Here is a 15,097-nt window from a genome sequence, read left to right as displayed (position 1 = left end):
AAAGCGGTAGCAGAGATTTTCGGCTGGTATTTATCAATGTCTAGATAGATTTCAACAAAAAACAACGTTGCAATATAAGATAGAGCAACACTGAAGGAACAGGAACCCGAGAATAAGCTTTCCATGAGTTCTGCATGTGTTGGGATTTTGTTTTAAAATGAATTCCTTCACTCAAACTATGTTAAAACAGCTTTGTCCTTCATATGTATACATTTCAAGCATAAACTTCTTCAGAAAGAACCACACTTGTGATTCATCCATCCATCCATCCATCCATCCATCCATCCATCATCTGCCGCTTATCCGGGGGTCGGGTCGCGGGGGCAGCAGCTTGAGCAGAGAAACCCAGACGTCTCTGTCCCCGGCCACTTCCTCCAGCTCTTTCGGGGGGACCCCGAGGTGTTCCCAGGCCAGCCGAGAGACATAGTCTCTCCAACGTGTCCTGGGTCTTCCCCGGGGTCTCCTCCCAGTGGGACGTGCCCGGAACACCTCCCCAGGGAGGCGTCCAGGAGGCATCCTAACCAGATGCCCGAGCCACCTCATCTGACTCCTCTCAATGCGGAGGAGCAGCGGTTCTACTCCGAGCCCCTCCCGGATGACTGAGCTTCTCACCCTATCTCTAACGGAGAGCCCAGACACCCTGCGGAGGAAACCCATTTCGGCCGCTTGTATTCGCGATCTCGTTCTTTCGGTCACTACCCACAACTCATGACCATAAGTGAGGATGGGAACGTAGAAACCAGTAAATAGAGAGCTTCGCCTTCTGGCTCAGCTCCCTCTTCACAACGACGGGTCGGTGCAGAGCCCGCAATACTGCAGACGCCGCACTGATCCGCCCGTCAATCTCCCGCTCCATTCGTCCCTCACTCGTGAACAAGACCCCGAGATACTTGAACTCCTCCACTTGGGGAAGGATCTCATTCCCGACCCGGAGAGAGCATTCCACCCTTTTCCGGCTGAGAACCATGGTCTCGGATTTGGAGGAGCTGATTCTCATCCCAGCCGCTTCACACTCGGCTGCGAATCGCTCCAGTGAGAGCTGAAGGTCACGGCCTGACGACGCTAACAGAACCACATCGTCTGCAAAAAGCAGAGACCCGATTCTGAGGTCGCCAAATCGGACACCCTCAACGCCCTGGCTCCGCCTAGAAATTCTGTCCATAAAAGTTAGGAACAGAATCGGTGACAAAGGCAGCCCTGACGGAGTCCAACTCTCACCGGAAACGTATCCGACTTACTGCCGGCAATGTGATTAAGCCATACGCCCCTTTTGAGGAGTTCTGCATGATTTGGGATTTTACTATAAAATTAATTCCTTCACTCAAACTATGTTAAAACTGCTTTTAACTTCATATTTATCAATGTCTAGATCGACTTCAACAAAGAACAACATTGTATTTTGCAGTAGAAGAAAGAGCAACACTCTAGGATCAGGAATCCGAGAATAAGCTTATTTTCATACGTTCTGCATGGTTTGGGATTTTGCTATAATATGAATTCCTTCACTCAAACTATGTTAAAACTGCTTTGTCCTTCATATTTACCATGTCTAGAAAGATTTATACAAAAAAAACAACGTTGTACTTTGCAGTAAAAGAAAGAGCAAATCTAAAGTTTCAGGAATCCGAGTATAAGCTTGCTTTCATGAGTTCTGCACGATTTCGGATTTTGCTATAAAATGAATTCCTTCACTCAAACTAAGTTAAAACTGCTTTGTCCTTCCATATTTATCAATGTCGAGATAGATTTAAACAAAACAAAACCACGTTGTTTTTTGCAATATAAGAAAGAGCAACATTGAAGGATCAGGAATCCGAGAATAAGCTTTTCATGAGTTCTGCATGTATTGGGATTTTGTTTTAAAATTAATTCTTTCACTCAAACTATGTTAAAACTGCTTTGTCCTTCAAATGTACCCATTTCTACATATATTTCAAACATAAACTTCCTCATATTACCCTGAATGACAAAGAACCACACTTGTGATTAAGCCATACGCCCCTTTTGAGGAGTTCTGCATGATTTGGGATTGTATCTATAAAATGAATTCCTTCACCCAAACTATGTTAAAACGGCTTTTACGTTCATATTTGTCAATGTGTAGATGGATTTAAACAAAAAAAACAACGTTGTACTTTGCAGTAAAAGAAAGAGCAAATCAAAAGTTTTAGGAATCCGAGAATAAGCTTCTTTTCATACGTTCTGCATGATTTGGGATTTTATGTATAAAGTGAATTCCTTCGCTTAAACCAAGTTAAAACTGCTTTGTCCTTAATATTTATCAATGTCTAGATCGACTTCAACAAAGAACAACATTGTATTTTGCAGTAGAAGAAAGAGCAACACTGAAGGATCAGGAATCCGAGAATACGCTTATTTTCATACGTTCTGCATGATTTGGGATTTTATGTATAAAATTAATTCCTTCACTCAAACCAAGTGAAAACTGCTTTGTCCTTCATATTTATCAATGTCTAGATCGATTTCAACAAAGAACAACGTTGTATTTTGCAGTATAGGAAATCACCTCCGCTTCCTGTTTTGATCATGTATGGTTGGACATTCGCACCTTTTCTCACCCGCTTTTTGCAAACTATGGTCGGCCATTCACAGCTTCCTCTCCACCATACTCTTATGGTGGGATATGCACACCCACTTGCATCCGAAGACCTCCGCCCCCACTTTTGTTGATATTTAGTCGGTCATTCGCACCTTACCCGCTTTTGGCAAACTATGGCCTTCTTGCAGCCAAACACCTCTGATCTCGCTTTTGATGATGTAAGGTTGGGCATTCAGACCTTGCTTCACCTGCTTTTCACCAAATATAGTCGGACATTCACACCTTCTTGCATCCGAACACTTCCGCTCCACCTTTTAGTGTTCTATCACACCTTTTTTTAGATTATGGTTGGAAATTCTGAACCACTCTCATCCGAAGACCTCGCCTCCCACTTTTGTTAATATATTTGAACTTTAGTCGGACATTCACACCTTCTTTCAGCTGAACCACCTCCGCTCCCTGTTTTGATCATGTATGGACCGGCATTCTTACCTTTTCTAACACATTTTTCAGCAATTATGGTCGGAGATTCACACCTACTCACAGCCGAACAACTCCGCTCCCGGACAGCTCTTTTCTTAACTGCTTTTTTTAAAACTTTGGTTGGACGTTCATGTAACGGTTGTCATTCCACTTGCGTTTATTGTTGTTGTGTGTGGTATGTTGGCTACTTACCTTTATTAAGTATTTCCATTCCTCTGCAGCTTCTGTGAGTTAACCGTGTCTGACCAGCATTCTCGCGTGTGTTATACAGGTAAATGTGTATTTTGTTCATTGTGTATATGTCAGTATTGCGACGGATGCGCCCGAGCTTGTGTGAGTTAACCGTGTCTGACGAGCATTCTCGCGTGTGTTATACAGGAGAGAATAAACGGCCGGTGCAGGCGAAACCAACAAGTCTCAATTGCTAACAAAACACAACGCAGGTTATCATTAAAGAGAACTGAACCTACCAGTACCAAGGGCTGGCATGGTTACACTGGTGCCGTGACCCGTTTAGCTTCTTTCTTCGTCGAGTTGGGTCGTCGGGTCCGTCTATTCCTTTGAGCTGTTGCTGCGGGCAGAGCCAGGCCGTGCAGTTGAGCGCGGTGCGGCGAGATCAAAGACTGCTAGACAATCGGTGGCGGGAACGGAGTCCCATGTTCATTGGTCAAGTCTACGTCAACTGTCTGCGTCAGGTGTAGTCACACATTACACCACGTGGGGACAGAGTGGTGCGCTGCAGTTCGCGGCGGCTTTGAGGAGTGTGAGTGTGTCATTCTGGATGCAGCGATCTCCAGCAGCTTCGACTTTTAAATGGTGGTGTATCCTACTGATGACTGTATGGTTAGGCAGTCCAGGTTGTTAATGAACATTGTTGATATATTCAGAGTCGTTTGACTTAGTGTGAATATTTAAAAAAAAAAAAAAAAAAAATTTTTTTTATTGATCATTGACTGTGTATATTTGAAGGTACTGTATTGTGTGTACATGATGGACAATAACATGTTTTTTGGAAGAGGGAGGGGTTCAGTGACATCTACCCCACTTCCTTGGGTCGGCAGGGGCAGAGCTACATTCTTGCTCTCTCCAGGGGCATCTACTCCAGGATTCAGTGTCAGGAACCTGGGAGGGGCTGATGGTGCTTCTGGGGACTTGAAGCATGACGGATGGCAAGCGCCAGTTCCGCCAGGGGGGGAAGCATCGAGCAATTACCTGGCTGGTGTGGCCACGCAGATTGGCCTCTCCATAGGTGAGACCATCGCTGCATGCCTAGAGTCTCGTTTGGGTAATGGGCTGGGGAATAGCTCTGTGGGTCCTGCTGGTAACACCGTTATAGATCCATCATTATTAAATGTAGTGATAAGATCTGAGGCTAAAGAGCCTGTTGGGTTTAAAGGCGATGGTCGTGATGGACACACTGTTTCAGGAGTGGGAGGAAATGATGATGGTGTACCTGAAGAAGAAGGGGGTTCCAGCTGCTGAACAGGCTGAGGAGGTGCTGAATAAGCTCAGTGGGAGGGCACGGGATGTCGTTAGAGTGGGTGTTCGTAGTAGGCCGCAAGTATCCCTGTCTGGAGGCCCAGAACCCATCTTTGAGATTCTGAAGCAGCACTTCAGCGACACAGTTTCTTCTGGAATGCCTCTGGCTGATTTTGTATGCCACATTACCGAAGGAGGGTGAGGATCCCTTTGATTACTGGCTACGACTAAACAGAGCAATGGACGTAACAGAGGACTGTCTTAAGAGACAGTAAGTCATCCGAGGGTTTGCCCCGTGTCTTGACGGCCATGTTCGTTAGACACTGCCCTGACCCAGAACTCTCACTGATTTTCAAATGTAAACCCCTGTCCCAGTGGTCTGTCACAGAGGTGCATGAGCGACTTGTGGAGCACTGTGGGGACAGTGCACGGGTGCCTCGAGTCAGAGTGCTCACCCCAGCACCCACACATCAGCAGCAGCAGGAAGTGAAATCATGCGTGCAGCAGGTATAACAGGCTGTGGTTTCGGTGCAGCCGCCTGAAGTAGGACGCTCTGCTGACTCAGACCGGCTCGACCGCATCGTGAGCATGTTGGAGCAGGTGCTGGACCAGCGGCCTCGTAGAAGTGAGATGTGGGGAGGAGTGGGATCTCAGGCTTGCCAGAGTCCGGCGCCGAGGAGGAGAACCGTGGTTCCCTGTGTCATCTGTGGTGATGGGGAACACACGACACACTACCATTGCAGGGTGAACCGGTTGTGTTTCGCCTGCTACTCACCTGACCATACGCGTGTGGCCTGTCCCGGAGCCCCACCCAGCAGCCAGACGGGCACAAGCGCAGCAGCTCGGCTGAAAGGAAACTAGATGGCCTACGTTCAGAGGGGGAAAATGTGTGGCCAGAGAACGAGCCCCCTGTGTGTACTGAGAATGACCATGATTTGGAGTCGGTCTACAGGAGTGTATGTGAGGAGAGAGACCTGGGACGTAGACCGGTTCTCCAATACACTCAGAGATTAAAATCACATGATGACCTGTTTTATGAGACTGTTATGTTGGGTGGTAAACTACCGGTGAGAGCCATGATAGACAGTGGTTCAATGGTCTGTACATTGAGCTCCACGGTAATCCCACGACTGTGTGAAAGTAATGTACTGAAAGGAAACGTTTTGGACCCCACTGATGTAGTCAGTGGTTCCAAAACGGTTCCATCTGGTATGTGTGAGCTATAGGTGGGGATATACGGCTGCAGAATGATCGTCCCGACTCTGGTAGTTGATGGCCAGAGTGATGACATAATTTTGGGCAGTAATATCCTGCACTGCTTGGTTCACCAGTTGAAGTCAAAACAGAGTGAGCAGACTGGGGGCTCCTCCACTCCTACAGATGGGAGCATCCCTGAGAGAAAGCTGTTTAGCCTGTTGGCTGGGATGGAGAAGTACACTGAGGATCTGCCAGACAAAGTAGGTACTGTTAAGACGAAAAGAGCTATTGCGCTGGAGCCGCTGACCGAGCACCTGGTATGGGGTAAATTGCAGCGGTCAAGTGACATGCCCGCTGGCAGTACAGTGATGATGGAACCAACCAGTGCTGGGTCGGGTCCCAGGTCGGTAATAGTGGGCAGAACTGTCGCAGTATAATGCCCAATGGGATGGAGTCTGGGTTTCACTGAGGTTAAACTCATTGATCAATGTTGGTTCTGTTTATATTAATATGAATATAATTGATGAATGAGGCTGGGTTTCACTGAGTTTAAGCTTTGTGATCAATGGTGATTCTGTTTATATTAATATGAATATAATTGATGAATGAGGCTGGGTTTCAATGAGGTTCAGCTTTGTGGTCAATGTTGGTTCTGTTTATATTAATATGAATATTATTGATGAATGAGGCTGGGTTTCACTGAGGTTCAGCTTTGTGATCAATGTTGGTTCTGTTTATATTAATATGAATATAATTGATGAATGAGGCTGGGTTTCACTGAGGTTCAGCTTTGTGATCAATGTTGGTTCTGTTTATATTAATATGAATATTACTGATGAATGAGGCTGCTTTTCACTGAGGTTCAGCTTTGTGATCAATGTTAGTTCTGTTTATATTAATATGAATATAATTGAGGAATGAGGCTGGGTTTCAATGAGGTTAAACTCATTGATCAATGTTGGTTCTGTTTATATTAATATGAATATAATTGATGAATGAGGCTGGGTTTCAATGAGTTTAAGCTTTGTGATCAATGTTGATTCTGTTTATATTAATATGAGTATAATTGAGGAATGAGGCTGGGTTTCAATGAGGTTCAGCTTTGTGGTCAATGTTTTTTCTGTTTCTATTAATATGAATATAATTGATGAATGATGCTGCTTTCACTGAGGTTCAGCTTTGTGATCAATGTTGGTTCTGTTTATATTAATATGAATATAATTGAGGAATGAGGCTGGGTTTCAACTAGGTTAAACTCATTGATCAATGTTGGTTCTGTTTATATTAATATGAATATAATTGATGAATGAGGCTGGGTTTCACTGAGGTTCAGCTTTGTGATCAATGTTGGTTCTGTTTATATGAATATGAATATAATTGAGGAATGAGGCTGGGTTTCAATGAGGTTAAACTCATTGATCAATGTTGGTTCTGTTTCTATTAATATGAATATAATTGATGAATGAGGCTGGGTTTCACTGAGGTTCAGCTTTGTGATCAATGTTGGTGCTGTTTATATGAATATGAATATAATTGAGGAATGAGGCTGGGTTTCACTGAGGTTAAACTCATTGATCAATGTTGGTTCTCTTTATACTAATATGAATATAATTGAGGAATGAGGCTGTGTTTCAAAAAACTTAAACTTATTTATCAATGTTGGTTCTTTTTATATTAATATGAATATGATTGATGAATGAGGCTGGGTTTCACTGAGGTTAAACTCATTGATCAATGTTGGTTCTATTTATGTTAATATGAATATAATTGATGAATGAGGCTGGGTTTCACTGAGGTAAAGCTTTGTGATCAATGTTGGTTCTGTTTATATTAATATGAAGATAACTGATGAATGAGGCTGGGTTTCAATGAGGTTCAGCTTTGTTGTCATTGTTTTTTCTGTTTCTATTAATATGAATATAATTGATGAATGATGCTGCTTTCACTGAGGTTCAGCTTTGTGATCAATGTTGGTTCTGTTTATATTAATATGAATTTAATTGAGGAATGAGGCTGGGTTTCAATGAGGTTAAACTCATTGATCAATGTTGGTTCTGTTTATATTAATATGAATATAATTGATGAATGAGGCTGGGTTTCACTGAGGTTTAGCTTTGTGATCAATGTTGCTTCTGTTTATATGAATATGAATATAATTGAGGAATGAGGCTGGGTTTCACTGAGGTTAAACTCATTGATCAATGTTGGTTCTATTTATGTTAATATGAATATAATTGATGAATGAGGCTGGGTTTCACTGAGGTAAAGCTTTGTGATCAATGTTGGTTCTGTTTATATTAATATGAAGATAACTGATGAATGAGGCTGGGTTTCAATGAGGTTCAGCTTTGTTGTCATTGTTTTTTCTGTTTCTATTAATATGAATATAATTGATGAATGATGCTGCTTTCACTGAGGTTCAGCTTTGTGATCAATGTTGGTTCTGTTTATATTAATATGAATTTAATTGAGGAATGAGGCTGGGTTTCAATGAGGTTAAACTCATTGATCAATGTTGGTTCTGTTTCTATTAATATGAATATAATTGATGAATGAGGCTGGGTTTCACTGAGGTTCAGCTTTGTGATCAATGTTGGTTCTGTTTATATGAATATGAATATAATTGAGGAATGAGGCTGGGTTTCACTGAGGTTAAACTCATTGATCAATGTTGGTTCTGTTTATACTAATATGAATATAATTGAGGAATGAGGCTGTGTTTCAAAAAACTTAAACTCAAATATGACCACCATTGTCGGGCATTAGCACCTTTTCTTACCCGCTTTTTACAAACCATAGTCGGACTTTCACATCTTTTAGTAGCCGAACAACTCCGCTCCCGCTATTGATTGTGTACAGTCGGGTATTTTAACCTTTTCTTACCCGCTTTTTACCAACTATGTTTGGACATTCACACCTTCTTACAGCGGAACACCTCCGTTCCCTCTTTTGATGGTGTATGTTCGGGCAGTCAAACCTTTTCTTACCTGCTTTTTACAAACTATGGTCAGACATTCAACCCTTCTTGGAGCCGAACACATCCACTCCTGCTTTTGATTATGTATAGTTGGGCATTCGCACCTTTTCTTACCCATTTTTCAGTAATTATGGGTGTACATTCACACCTTCTTGCAGCCGAACACCTCCGCTCCCTCTTTTGATCATACATTTTCGGGCATTCGCACCTTTTCTTACCCGCTTTTTACAAACCATGGTCGGACTTTCACACCTTTTAGTAGCCGAACAACTCTGCACCCGCTACTGATTGTGTACAGTCGGGTATTTTAACCTTTTCTTACCCGTTTTTTACCAACTATGGTCGGACATTCACACCTTCTTACAGCGGAACACCTCCGCTCCCTCCTTTGATGGTGTATGTTCGGGCATTCGAACCTTTTCTTACCCGCTTTTTACAAACTATGGTCAGACGTTCAAACCTTCTTGTAGCCGAACATATCCACTCCTGCTTTTGATGATGTATGGTTGGGCATTCGAACCTACTTGTTGCCCGCTTTTCATTAATTATGGGTGGACATTCACACCTTGTCTCAGCCAAACACCTCCGCTCCCTGTTTTGATCATGTATGGTTTGACATTCGCACCTTTGCTTACCCTCTTTTTATACTGATTGCTCAAGATTAAGTTGTTCTTTCTCAAACTACAAATTTTTTTTAATTGTTGAAACTTGATTTGAAGTGGATAAATAAGGAACACAAACAGTTTTAAGTCAGGCTGATAGCAATTAATTTTATAGCAAAATCTGTATTTCGTCATTTGTCGAGAGATGCTTATTGCTGAAGTTCTTTCTCATTCTACAAAGTACAACGTTGTTTATCATTGAAACTTGATTAGACATGAATAAATATGAAGGACAAAGCAGTCTTAACTTGGTTTGAGTTAAGGAATTCGTTTTATAGGAGAATCCGAATTTGTGCATAACTCGTAAAATAGAGCTTATTTTCGGATTCCTGAAGAATGAGTCTGGTTCTTTCTCATAATACAAAGTTTGTTGTTTATTGTTGAAACTTCATCAGACCGTTTGATATAGTCGGACTCACCTCGACGCACGGCTTGGGATCTGGAACCAGTACTCTTGAGAGGGGTTGGACTCTCTTCCACTCTAGAGTTGCCCGTGGTGAGAGGCGCAGAGCAGGTGTGGGCATACTTATTGCCCCCCGGCTGTGTGCCAGTACATTGGGGTTTACCCCAGTGAACGAGAGGGTAGCCTCCCTCCGCCTTTGGGTGGGGGGACGAGTCCTGACTGTTGTTTGTGCCTATGCGCCAAACAGCAGTTCAGAGTACCTACCCTTTTTGGAGTCTCTGGGGGAGGCACTGGAGAATGCTCCTACCGGAGACTCCCTCATTCTGCTGGGGGACTTCAATGCTCACGTGGGCAATGACAGTGAGACCTGGAGGGGTGTGATTGGGAGGATCGGGGGGCCCCCCGATCTGAATCAGAGTGGTGTTATGTTGTTGGACTTCTGTGCCAGTCATAGACTGTCCATAACGAACACCATGTTCAGGCATAAGGGTGTCCATATGTGCACTTGGCACCAGGACACCCTTGGCCGCAGTTCGATGATCGACTTTGTGGTTGTATCATCGGACTTGCGGCCGTATGTCCTGGACACTCGGGTGAAGAGAGGGGCGGAGCTGTCAACTGATCACCTGGTGGGGGAGGATGCCGATCAGACCTGGCAGGCCCAAACGTATTGTGAGGGTCTGCTGGGAGCGTTTGTCAGAATCCCCCATCAGAAAGAGCTTTAACTCCCACCTCCGGCAGAGCTTCAACCATATTTGAGGTGGGGGACATTGAGTCCGAATGGGCCATGTTCCGTGACTCCATTGCCGAGGCAGCTGGTCGGAGTTGTGGCCGTAAGGTGGTCGGTGCCCGTCGTGGCGGCAACCCTCGAACCTGCTGGTGGACACCAGTGGTGAGGGAAGCCGTCAAGCTGAAGAAGGAGTCCTATCGGGCCTTTTTGGCCAGTGGGACCCTGGAAGAAGCTGATAGGTACCGACGGGCCAGACGGGCCACGGCTTCGGCGGTTGCTGAGGCAAAAACTCGGGTCTGGGAGGAGTTCGGTGAGACCATAGAGAACGATTTCCGGACGGCCTCGAAAAGATTCTGGTCCACCATCCGGCGTCTCAGGGGGGGGGAAGCGGCTCACAGTCAACACTGTTTACAGTGGGGACGGGGCTTTGCTGACCTCAACTAGGGATGTTGTGAGTCGGTGGGGGGAGTACTTCGAGGAACTCCTCAATCCTACCAACACGTGCTCGGATGAGGCAGAGTCGGAGAGCTCGGAGACGGGGCCTCCCATTTCTGGGGCTGAGGTTGCCGAGGTGGTTAAAAAGCTCCTCGGTGGCAAGGCCCCGGGGGTGGATGAGGTCTGTCCTGAGTTTCTCAAGGCTCTGGATGTTGTAGGGCTGTCTTGGCTGACACGCCTCTGCAGTATTGCGTGGACATCGGGGACAGTGCCTCTGGACTGGCAGATTGGGGTGGTGGTCCCCCTCTTTAAAAAGGGGGACCGGAGGGTGTGTTCCAACTATAGGGGTATCACACTCCTCAGCCTCCCTGGTAAGGTCTATTCGGGGGTATTGGAGAGGAGGATCCGTCGGATAATCGAGCCTCGGATTCAGGAGATGCAGTGTGGCTTTCGTCCTGGCCGTGGAACAGTGGACCAGCTCTATACCCTCGGCAGGATCCTGGAGGGTGCATGGGAGTTCGCCCAACCAGTCTACATGTGTTTTGTGGACTTGGAGAAAGCGTTCGACCGTGTCCCTCGTGGAGTCCTGTGGGGGGTGCTCCGGGAATATGGAGTGCCGGACCCCTTGATAGGGGCCGTTCGGTCTCTGTATGACCGGTGCCAGAGTTTGGTCCGCATTGCCGGCAGTAAGTCGGATACGTTTCCGGTGAGAGTTGGACTCCGTCAGGGCTGCCCTTTGTCACCGATTCTGTTCCTAACTTTTATGGACAGAATTTCTAGGCGGAGCCCGGGCGTTGAGGGTGTCCCATTTGGCGACCTCAGAATCGGGTCTCTGCTTTTTTGCAGATGATGTGGTTCTGTTAGCGTCGTCAGGCCGTGACCTTCAGCTCTCACTGGAGTGATTCGCAGCCGAGTGTGAAGCGGCTGGGATGAGAATCAGCACCTCCAAATCCGAGACTATGGTTCTCAGCCGGAAAAGGGTGGAATGCTCTCTCCGGGTCGGGAATGAGATCCTTCCCCAAGAGGAGGAGTTCAAGTATCTCGGGGTCTTGTTCACGAGTGACGGATGAATGGAGCGAGAGATTGACGGGCGGATCGGTGCGGCGCCTGCAGTGTTGCAGGCTCTGCACCGACCCGTCGTTGTGAAGAGGGAGCTGAGCCAGAAGGCGAAGCTCTCTACTTACTGGTCAATCTATGTTCCCATCCTCACCTATGGTCACGAGTTGTGGGTAGTGACCGAAAGAACAAGATCGCGAATACAAGCGGCCGAAATGGGTTTCCTCCGCAGGGTGTCTGGGCTCTCCCTTAGAGATAGGGTGAGAAGCTCAGTCATCCGGGAGGGGCTCGGAGTAGAACCGCTGCTCCTCCGCATTGAGAGGAGTCAGATGAGGTGGCTCGGGCATCTGGTTAGGATGCCCCCTGGGCGCCTCCCTGGGGAGGTGTTCCGGGCACGTCCCACTGGGAGGAGACCCCGGGGGAGACCCAGGACACGTTGGAGAGACTATGTCTCTCGGCTGGCCTGGGAACGCCTCGGGGTCCCCCCGGAAGAGCTGGAGGAAGTGGCCGGGGACAGAGACGTCTGGGTTTCTCTGCTCAAGCTCCTGCCCCCGCGACCCGACCCCCGGATAAGCGGCAGATGATGGATGGATGGATGGATATATCCTCCACCAACCAGACTTACAACCCCCGACTAGGGTAGCAGAATTTCTAAGCATCTGTACCCCAAAACTACTATCAAAAATATATAAATTATTGTCTAAGATAGATGACACAATGTCTCTTCCATCCTCAAAATGGGAGGCAGATTTATCCATCAGTTCTGGTCATAGCTTCTAACCACAAATATGTTTGAACACCTTCATAAAGACTCAAAATCCTAATTTACAGCTCATACAATACAAAATCCTTCATAGAACACACTATACAGGACAAAGGATGTTCAGGATGGGTCTAACACACTCAAACATCTGCTCACATTGCACAGATAACACACCTGATGATTATGCACACGCTTTGTGGTTTTCTGCGCCTGTCCAGAAGTTCTGGCTTGAAGTCTGTGAGGACCTATCAACATGGCTAAAGTGTAGCATCCCTGCATGCCCCACACTGTGCATACTGGGTGACTTAGACAACATCAACATGGAAATTAACTCAGCACACATGGTTGTCACAGTGTTATGTATCGCAAAGAAAACTATTCTCATGAACTGGAAAGCGAAGAACAATCTGTGTATTAACCAGTTTAGAAATTTTCTTTTAGATTATATTAGCATGGAAACAATGTCTGCCTCCTCAAAACATCAATTGGCTGGATTTCATTCTCTCTGGTCCCCACTGATTAGTTTTATCACATAGTGGTGGTGGTGGGTTGCTGGGTGATGGTGGGTCTCAGGCCCGGGCTGCTGCGACTGGTGTGACCGGGTGGTTTGTTTGTTTGTTTTTTTATGTTGTTTGTTTGTTTTTTGTAGAGGTCCTCCTGGGTGGGGCGGGATGGGTACCTTCTGGGGGTACAGTAGCTCCCGGAATATGGTCGCTGCAGGCCCCGAGCCTGGTGGATATCAGGCCCTCCTGCCCATTGTTGGCTCCCAGGTAGCGGGGATGCCTATTGCAGCCAGTCCCTGGCTGCCCTCTCTGGGGGAGAGTAGCTCCCCCGGTATATATCCCCATACCCCTCTCCCTTCTGGCTCCTGTACACAGCACACACTCACACATGAAGGGTTTTGGGGGCGTGTGTGTTCGGTGGGGTGTAGTGGATGGGGCCACGTAGGTGGTCCCCTTTGGTTGCACTCTGCAGTTCCCTGCCCCTGTTTTAATTTCACCTTAGACATTACTACTTATCAAACACACTCACACACACACATTAGGTCTTGGGGGGTGGTTACACTGAGTGGCATCTGGTGGGCGGGGCTCTTTGGGTATGTAGGCTGCCCAGAGTGCCGCGCTCCCAGTTCTACAAGTTTGGCTGCCCCTCAATTTTAATTGCTCACTATTAGAAAATATTGAAGAGCCAGAAGGGTGAGGGGAGGGGTCTTCTTCGCACACCCCTGCTTCCTGGTGTCTGCTCGGGGCAGGAGGGGCCAGGAGGATTAATTAATTGTTCTGCTGGTTCGGGGTCTGTGGTGGCTGGGGGGTTGCTGGCCTCCTGGTGTGCCCGCTGTACTACACCCCAGCAGAGTCGAGGGAGGTAGGATGTGTGGATGTGTGGATGTATGGGACGTGAAAGTGTGTGTGGTAATGATTGGGCCTGGATCTGGGACTTGCTGTCGCCTGGCCTGCCTGTGTTTCTCCCGATGGGGCATCAGCGTTGCCTCTCCCCACTGCTCGCGACTTCACCCACCTGTGGGCACGTCTTGACTCCCAGGGCACTTGGCCAGGGGCGCTGGGGCAGGCGCTGACCCACTTTGTGGCTGTCTGGGGCGCTTGGCCCTCCTGGGTATTGGGTGGGGCCTCTGCCGGGGGGTTTGGGGGCGCTCGGGCTCCTGGGGCCCAGGTCCAGTGCACGGCCCATGTCTGGGCGGCTGGGGCCTGGCGGGGTCGGTGGGCTGTTACCCCTGGTTCCCGGAGTGCCTCTGCCCTATGCTTATGGGGGCTCTTTCCGGGGGCTTCCTCTGCAGTCTTCTGGGTGGATGCGTGGTTGCCCCTGCGGTGGGCTGCCTGGGTTCTGTGCTCTGTGGGGGCTGCTTGTCTGCTTTCAGGTGCTCCTGGTGGCGCTAAGGCTGGATTCCCCTCATAGGCCATGGATTGTTGTCTGTTTTGTTTTTTACAGGTGTAGCAGCTGGTTGTCTGGTTTTTGTTTCTATTTTTGTTCTGTTTCCTCTTCTTTCCTCTTCTTCTTTCCTTGTCCCCCGGTCCGGTTCAGTTCAGTTCATGTCATATATTGTAAACAGAAATAAATAAATGGGCATCAAGGGGAGCTTTACATTTATAAAACTTCCCTTGGCAAAACAAATCTGTTTGGCATCAAAGGAATTCAGACTACAATTCTTCTGACATAATGCTGAACAGGACAAGGGGAAAAAAAAGTAAAGAAGACAGTTCTGCCGAAAGCCAGGGATAGACCTGTTCTAAGTTCTATACTTTTTAAAAGGGGCGTGTTTATCAACTGTGGAATTAGAAGATTTACAAAAATGGTCAAGTGCTAGATCTTCATCTGGGATTTTAACAGTGTCAT

Source organism: Leuresthes tenuis, unplaced genomic scaffold (genome assembly GCF_036924035.1).
Source record: "Leuresthes tenuis unplaced genomic scaffold, fLeuTen1.0.hap1 SCAF_15, whole genome shotgun sequence".
Taxonomy (NCBI): domain Eukaryota; kingdom Metazoa; phylum Chordata; class Actinopteri; order Atheriniformes; family Atherinopsidae; genus Leuresthes; species Leuresthes tenuis.
This window is presented reverse-complemented; position numbering follows the sequence as displayed.